Raw genomic sequence first — 8,874 nt, forward strand, 5'->3', positions numbered from 1 at the left:
GGTGAAGATGATTGGAGTGATGATGGTGAGGATGACGATGAGGATGATGATGGCATTGGCAGCGGCAGTAGCCTGGCGATGAGGACGGCAGCCTGACGGGACAGGCAGATAGACGACGGGTAGCTCCCTCACGATGCCCCCCAAGCTTGGGAGGGGGGTTTTTATAGGGTGAAGGTGGGGGGGGTGTTGGGGTGGCCACACAGATGGCAAATTGCATGCTCTCCTCCCCATGCCCCTCCACAAGCTCCTACACACACTCTCTCTCCCCGCCATGCAACCGGTGAAGGAGAGGGAGTTTATAAAAACATTTGCAAATAATTCATTATCCTTTTTCTTGGGGGGGGGGGGGGAGTTTCTACAGTGGTTTGCGGTTTTGAGCCACGGTTTCATATGCACAACGCGGGGATGGTATTGTTAATGCTCGAGGATGGAGCACTTAGGCTAGAGTTTCTTTGTTGCGGGAGATTACTTTGGATTGCTTTTGCATGGGATCTAGGGTCTTTAATAAATTTTTGTAGAAATATTACATTCTCTCCCGCTTAGAGGAATCGAGATGTCCTCATCTCGAGAAGATCTAGGGGTACTGTTGGTTGAGAGTACTTTCATCCATCCAGGTGGCATCCTCTTCGGGATAATCTTTTCACTGGATGAGGTATTCTCTCAAGGTCCTAGATCTCAATTGCCTCTCCCTAACATCTAGGATTCTGTCAGGTCGTAGCTCAAGGACTCCTTGGCTAGGCATTACAATTTGTTGATCATCAAGCACGTGACTAGGGTTAGACACATACTTTTTCAATAGGCTGATATGGAATACATTATGAACTTTTAGGTTTTCAGGGAGTTGAAGTCTGTAAGCATTAGGCCCTAAGCACTTGAGAATCTTGTAGGGTCCATAATACCTTGGACTTATCTTTTTGCATTCACCCAAGGATAGGGAACTCTTCTTTGGATGTACACGAATGAAGACCATATCACCTTCAACGAAGGATCTATCTTGCCGTTTCAAGTCTGCGTAAGCCTTCTGTCTGTCCTTGGCAGCTTGGATGTCCTGTCTTATTGATTTGATTTGGTCACCCATGTCTTCCAGCATTTGCTTTGAAGCTTCAACCCTCAAGGTTCGATCCAAAAAGCTCAAAGGACTACGACAATCGTCCCCATACAATGCTTGAAAAGGGGTCATCTGAATGCTTTGTTGGTAAGAAGCATTGTAGGCAAGCTCAACCAGTGGCAAATATTGAATCCAGTTTTTGGGTTCGCGACAGTAGTGTGCCCTAAGCATATCTTCAATGACTTGGTTGACTCATTCCGTTTGACCATCAGTTTGGGGATGGTAAGCTGTACTGAAACAGAGTTGAGTCCCAATGGCCTCGAAGATAGCCCTCCAGAAGTGTGAGGTGAAGAGAGAGTCACGATCACTAATGATTCTTTTGGGTAACCCATGTAGTTTGAATATTTCCTTGATGAATAACCTTGCAATGTCTGAGGCTTTATAGTTTGTCTTGGATAAGATGTGCAACCTTGGTGAGCATATCTACCACGACCATAATGGAGTTGTATCCTCCCTGAACTTGGGGCAGGCCAACAACAAAGTCCATACTAATGAATTCCCATTTCACTTGGGGAATGTCAAGTGGTTGCAATTTTCTTGGCATTTTGACATGTTTGGCCTTAATGCGTTGACAAGACAAACATTCCATGACATATTTAAGAACGTCACCTTTGAGCCTATCCCAATAATAGCTCTTCCTGACTGCATTAAGGGTCTTGGCATAGCCAGGATGTCCTGAGAAAGGGGAGTCATAAGCTTCCCAAAGTATCTTCTGCTTGAGTGATTGGCTTGCCGGGATACATAATTTTGTCCTATAGTAGACAAGTCCACTATTGATAGAGAATTCTTGATACTTCGTTTGTAGCTTTGGGTCTTGATCTTTGATGGGGATCTCCCTTAGCAATTTTTGATAGGTTGGGTCATGACATGCCTCTTCTCTAGCTAGCTCAAGAATTGGGTTGTTTGGCATGGATACCTTTGTGGCTAGAGATCTTGTTGTTGATGGATCTTGTAAAATCAGAGAATTTAGAAATGCCTTGCGACTAAGTGCATCGGCAACTACATCCATCGACATTGCCTTATATTGAGCTCATTCTTGGTGAAAATCCATTTAAGACTTTTGTAGTCCATCACTAAGGCAAATTTGTTACCCAGCAAGTAGTGTCTCCAAAGTTTGAGAGCATGGATGACAACCAATAGCTCCAGATTGTGGGTAGCATAGTTTCTTTCATGGCTCTTCAGTTTCCTTGAAGAGTATGCTATGGGATGACCTTCTTGTATAAGCACACATCCTAAGGCAAGTGTGCTAGCATCAGTCATCACTTCAAACTCCTTACTAAGATCAGGAAGTTTCAGGATGGGTGTTGATACCAAGCTTTGCTTTAGTTTGTCAAAGCTCGACTGTTCAGCAGATGACCATATAATTAATACTTGCTTCTTTAGTAGACCAGTTAGAGGTGCTGTAATCAAAGCATAGTTTTTGATAAAGACCCTGTACCATCCTGTCAATCTAAGAAAACTATGTATTTCTTTGACAGAAGTTGGTGTTGGCCACTCTAGAACGTCTCGGTTGGATCCACTAAAATTCCTTCCGCTGATACAATGAATCCCAGATATTCAATCTATCACTTGAAAAATGCATACTTCTTCTTCTTAGCATAAAGCTTGTGTGCTCTCATTGTTTCAAGAACAATGCGAAGCTAGGGTTCATGATCTTTTTCCTGCTTGGAGTAGACTAGGGTATCGTCAAAGAAGACGAGTATGAAGTCATCAAGATAGGGCCTAAAGATATCCTGCATTAACCTGTGGAAGGTAGCAGGAGCATTTGTCAGCTCGAATGACATGACTAGGAATTCAAAGTGTCTGTACCTTGTGCTGAATGCGGTCTTCGGGATATCTTCTTCCCTAATCCTTATTTGATAATATCCAGACTTGAGATCTATCTTGGAGAAGATCTTCGCACCTTGAAGACGGTCAAGATGTTCATCTATTCTTGGAATGGGGTATTTGTTTTTAATGGTCGATTGATTCAACCCTCTGTAGTCAATGCATAGCCGAAGCGTTCCATCTTTATTCTTCTGGAACAACACTGGAGCTCGCCATGGTGAACTGGTAGAACGAATGTAGCCTTGGTCTAACAGTTGCTTGAGTTGCTCCTTCAGCTCAATCGCTTTCGGGATGGACATCCTATATGGTCTCTTTGTGATTGGTGCAGCTCCTGGAGCTAGCTTGATTTCGTGATCGACTTCCCTTTGAGGAGGACGTTCTGTTAGCTCTTCATGAAATACGTCTGCATAACCATGAAGGTTCTTCCCTAGATTCCTGATTCTGATCTAGCTTATTTAGTTTAATCAAATAGACAGGTAGGCCCTTCCTAACTCCTTTTATTATCCGTGTTGCTTTTGCCAGCTGAATTTTTGGCTTATTAGCCTCTCCTTGAGTTGTGACTAGTTCCCCTTCAGAAATTTGAAAGGAGACTTGGCCCTTTCCACAGTGAATGTGGGCATCATTGGGTATTAGCCAATCCGTAAACATTTGTGGACACCTAGGTTCATTACCCTGAATCTAACTGAAGTTGACTTTCCACCTAGTAGGAATTTCACCTTAGCAGTTTGCCTGGTACGAGAGACCTCACGACCATTTGCTAATTCCACAAGTAAGGTAGGTGCATCTATTGTGGCTATTCCTAATCTTTTTGCACAGACTGGTGAAATGAAGGAATGTGTAGTACCACAATCAATCAAGGTTTTGAAGCTTTTACCTTGATAATCTGACGGAGTTTGAATCACCAAAAATTGGCTATTCGGGCCTTTCTTGTGAAGAGTGGCATGAATCGTTGCCCTCTCAATGTCAGCTTCCATGGATGGATCTTCTTCATCACCCAGCTCCTTGTTGGCAACACTGGAGGTTCTCCCTCTGGCATGACGGTGGCTCCTTGGCCATGGATGGCTCCTTGGAATGGCCCTTGACGTTGTCCTCTACTAAGCTTGGGACACTGCTTTTTAAAGTGACCAGGCTTGTTGCAATGGAAGCAACGGAGATTGCGGCCATTACCTTGTGTAGGAACGAAGTTGTTGACAGTATTGGCCCTAGCTTTCTTCCTTTGTCCCTGATTTTGGCCCTGCGCTCTCTTAGCCTAAGACCTATACATTCGCTTGTTTTGATCCTTGTAAGACCAAGTCCTGTTATTCCTTGGCTTGGTTTACACCTGTTGTATTATTGGTGTAGCTCGAATGAGTGCGTCTTGTAGGTCCGTTGGGCACATTGATTCCAAGCGGGTGTTTATGGGTGGATTTAACCCAGCACAAAACTTTGACACCTGTTGTGTCATATCCATTTGTGGCGCGTACTTTAAGAGAGAGATGAACTTTGAATAATATGCATCCAGGGATAGTCCAAGCTACTTTAATTCATAGAAAACTTTTTTAAGCTTCTCTGAGGTAACTGACCCTTCGGAGATCCCTTGGCCTCTGTACCATTGTTTCCACCAAAGTCTTGCTTCGCCGGTAAGCTTTAGTTTGGCGAGCATAGCTTGGTTATTGGGTGCAGTTCCTGCTGCCTCAAAGTAGTCCTCCATGGACTCGATCCAGACCTCGGTGTCAATTTGGACAGTCCTTCCCTTTCCATAAAATTTAGGTGGCTTGATTTGTTTGAGAAGGAACTTCTTCTCTTGAATTACAAATGTACTTAGTGCAGGGGTCGGACTAGGAATCTGCACTTGGGGTTGTGCCTGGGCAATAAGATTCTTTACGTTAAAAACTTACTAAATGTTTCTCACATTACATTAATATGCCTAGTTTAGCTTTTAGCCAAGTGACCTAATTGCTTAACTCCTTTACCAACACTTATAGTCATGACAGACAATGATAAAAATCTTATTCATTCATGTGGGTGTAGCCCTTTTGAGTACATTTATTTTGGGAAGATAGAACAAGCTGATTGGCACATCAGTTTGGGGAAAATAGGATTGTGTTACATTCGGCTACGGGGGCTGAGTTATGATATGGAGAGGGGTCATGGATTTTCAGGAATCGATAGGTCATAGGAAGACGGGGTATCCCTTCCTTTGATACCCGTTCTTCTCATAACATCCCAACACCTTGATTCTGTCGGTAGGGATCACTCGAGTCACTTCTTCATACACATACTTGTTCTACCTGACTTTCTGATCGCCGACATGCAGGGTTGCGTTTGCGTGAGCCTTGACAAAGATGAACAGCTTCACGATCTTTAAATCCTCCATCTACTTGATTCTCTTCAAGTTAGTCTGAAGGTACGCAAGTCAGTGGGCTGCTATGTAATATATCCCCAATTCACGCGTCCATCTCGGTTCCACGTACAAGGGTGAAGGATTGTAGATGCGGTCTAGAATATTCATCATGCCTAGCCTCCGTCGATAATTCGAAGCATGCATTGCAGTCATAAATATAACCTGGAACACCAAGAATTCGTTCCATGCTTCGCGACTCTGCAGCCCAGCATCCATAAGTAAGTAAGGAAATGTTCTTAACGGCAACATTGCTATACTTCCCCTCATTAAGTTGTAAATATTAGATCCCGTTGGTTGGCCTTGATACCAACTGTAACATGTTCCCCCCTATCCACTTGTAGGACACGTCTTAGCAGCCCATCGGGAAGAGAGTCTAGAAAGCACCACTCGACACTCACAAGGAATATCACAGGGTTTGCGATCAAGGTCTTCCGGAGTCTGCCACAAAGTGGAAGCAACTGGCCGTTCCCACTTAGGACCGACCTGAGTCAGGGTTTTCCTAATAGTCAAGTTTCTAGGAAGTAGCTAGCGTTGAACCCTAGACGAACCATTTTGCACAGAAACATTAGGGTCGAAGCAGATTTATACTGCACTTGGTTCAAGGAGAATGGGAAATGAGAGGGATGCGAAGCTCGACCTCTCTGCCCGTAAGGCATAGTCCCATTCCGTTCCCCTAAAACAACATAAATCGGGACTCTAACTCTATTGATTCTAGGTCATCGCTACTTCGCTGTCAATTCCTTCGAGAAAAGTTCCCGGCTAACTAGGACCACCCTTCCGTAGGAGGGACCTAGAGTCACGTCCATCACACTTTCCTCGGATTGCTTAGTTATCTAATTACCTACCACATTTAGTTTGATAATCAAAAATAGCTTCCTTAATTAACCAATTAAACATTGATTCCTTCACGTAACTTAGGCACTAACATAGAAAAACAATGTCAAGCAAGTTCCTTTTTCAACATTTGATCTTTATTAATCATAGTCTTTGGAATACATCAAATATCCTGCCTGAAGGCTATCCCAGCAATCCACAGGGATTGCTATTCCAAGTTCCTCCCGTTGACTAGTATACGGGCCTCGAGATCCCATCTCGAGTCATGTTGGCCTCTTGTGTAGGATCCAGAGGCAAGGAATTTACGGCCAGAGCCTCCCCTGACACCCAAGTGTCCTCCTATTCCAAGTAGCACCCATGGAGAGACCTCTCACTACGGGTTCGGTCCATGTACTCGGTGCGGCTAACAACCCCCTTGGATAAGGTCAAGCAGATAGTCGGAGTGATACTGCTTCTCCCCCTAGGCTTTTAACCTAAAGCATTAGTTGTTTTTCCTGAATTAGTTCCTTGAGCAAAGAAGTACAAACAGTGCACCTAAGTGTACAATCACGAGCATTCCAGTGGTCGTTCGTACGGCCAACTGCTAAGGTGTGATTCCTTCTTCCCGAATACTTCCAGCATTCGATCCTAGATTATTCACGACTTCGCAAGATCCCAAGGGTTTCGTAGGCTGAGTTGCTTGTTTACCCTTTTTCCTTGGGTTAGGGTTTATACCTTGTTGACCCAAATTGTCACTACCTTAGGTTTTCTTATATTATAGTCAATAAATCCCGGACAACCCCGTTGCTCTAACTTGGTTGGTCAATTGCTTTCTTGGCAATTCATAACTACCCTAGCTTGACAAATCAGTCTCCAAGGAAGAGTGTTGTAGCAAGACGACGACTAAATTCCTAGAAAATTAGACTTGTAATTAGAACTCACCAAACTTGGTCTAAGGTGTAGCAGTACTATTTTATGATTTAGACGCAAGAGCATATGATGTTGCAGCTTGTTGCATGAGATAGGTGTTAGTACCTAACTTGTGGGATTATATCTCTCATCATACGGTATTTCTTGATCAGGAATACCTTTGATCAAGATGTAGGGTTTGGGAGTCCTATTGACCCAGTCCAAAACCCTAACCCTACTAGGTTGATAAACTTTTTGGCCTTGGGGTCCCTAAATTCCTTGCGAAAGTTCATCATTTGGTCATCTGATCCTTAGGGTGAGACCCTAGATCATTCCTGCATGGTTGATTTGATAACCCTAGCATTCGTGAATGTGGGTTGAACTTTTAAGATCAAAAATATTAAATCGGCATCCTAAGTGCGATATTAAGTAGAATTTTAACATAACTTAACCTAACCTAGCACATTGAGGTGATCTTCGTACGCTAACTATTCACGCCTTTATGAATCTCATGTGAGTTACACAATTACATGCGATTTAATTGATTGACCTAACTATCTTACGAATAAAGATGATCCTACCCTTAGAGATGCAAATATTTCCCTCTAAATTTGCAAGAACTTTCCTTAAAAGATGGAAGCAACTGTAAGATGCATGAGATGTATCATTCCATGCGAATATGCAATTTTTCAAAACCATAGACCTTTTGCCTTTATGCAACTATAGGATCTACAATGATCTTTCTTTTCCTTGCCCTATATGGTAATGGTTGACATTCAGAACTGTTTCTTATAAACCCTACGTTTATGCATCAAATTCAAAGCTTTTGTATTTTAATGAAGGTGCATTCTTTCCCAATTGCGAATTTTGATAATAGAACTCTATGCATGGATGCAACATTCTTTCATGACCAGATGCCAATGAATACATCATTGATTTAATCCATCCTTTATCACTTACTCAACCTAAAATGTAACTATCATTGCATGGAATTGCATACTATATGTCTTTTGTCAAAGTTCATAAATCTTTTCCTTTCATTGCAACTATTTAGTCATCATTTAGTGACCGACTACAATTATCTTATACACGAGTCACAACCAGGAATTTATTACATAAGTGCATTATGTGTTGTATTCCCTATCCTTTACGTGATGCAACAAGGACGCCTTTGCACAATTTCATCTTTTAACTTATGCACCATACGTTCAAAAATGTGACTACCCTTGACCATGGAAGTGCAAGAAAATGCAAGTGCCTCGTCATGCAACTGAACTCTGTAAATCGAGCAAGTGTATAAATTTCCCAATGCATTTAAGTTTTGCTATGTGAATTAAAACATGCATTATGCATCCTTTTCATGCGGGAATATTTTTCGGAACCTGGGCATTCAATATCGGGGCATTGTCCACTCTCGTACTTTGGGTAGAAGCTCCTGCGTGCGCTCCTCTTGACTTTTGGTTAGGAGCCATTGACGAAGTAAATTTCGAGTTAGCGAACTCTACCTTGGCTCCCTTACAAGTTTCAAAGTTACTACTGCCTGAAAACTCCTTCCTTGCATAGGAAATAGGCCTTGCAAGACACGATCTAAAAACCTCAGGAGCCGTGGGTGAACTTGGTCTAGAGAAGCTTCAATAGAAGCTTCTCAAGCATTTGGATGAACAGAGATGACGTGTGAAGACGTGATGGTGAAGATGATTGGAGTGATGATGGTGAGGATGACGATGAGGATGATGATGATGGTGTTGGGGGCGGCAACAGCCTGGTGATATTGGCGGCAGCCTGGCGATGATGGCGCAGGCAGATAGACGGCGGGCAGCTCCCTCAGGATGCC

This window comes from Lygodium microphyllum, chromosome 23 (assembly GCF_053477565.2).
Source record: "Lygodium microphyllum isolate KBCC chromosome 23, Lygodium_microphyllum_v1.1.10, whole genome shotgun sequence".
Lineage (NCBI taxonomy): Eukaryota > Viridiplantae > Streptophyta > Polypodiopsida > Schizaeales > Lygodiaceae > Lygodium > Lygodium microphyllum.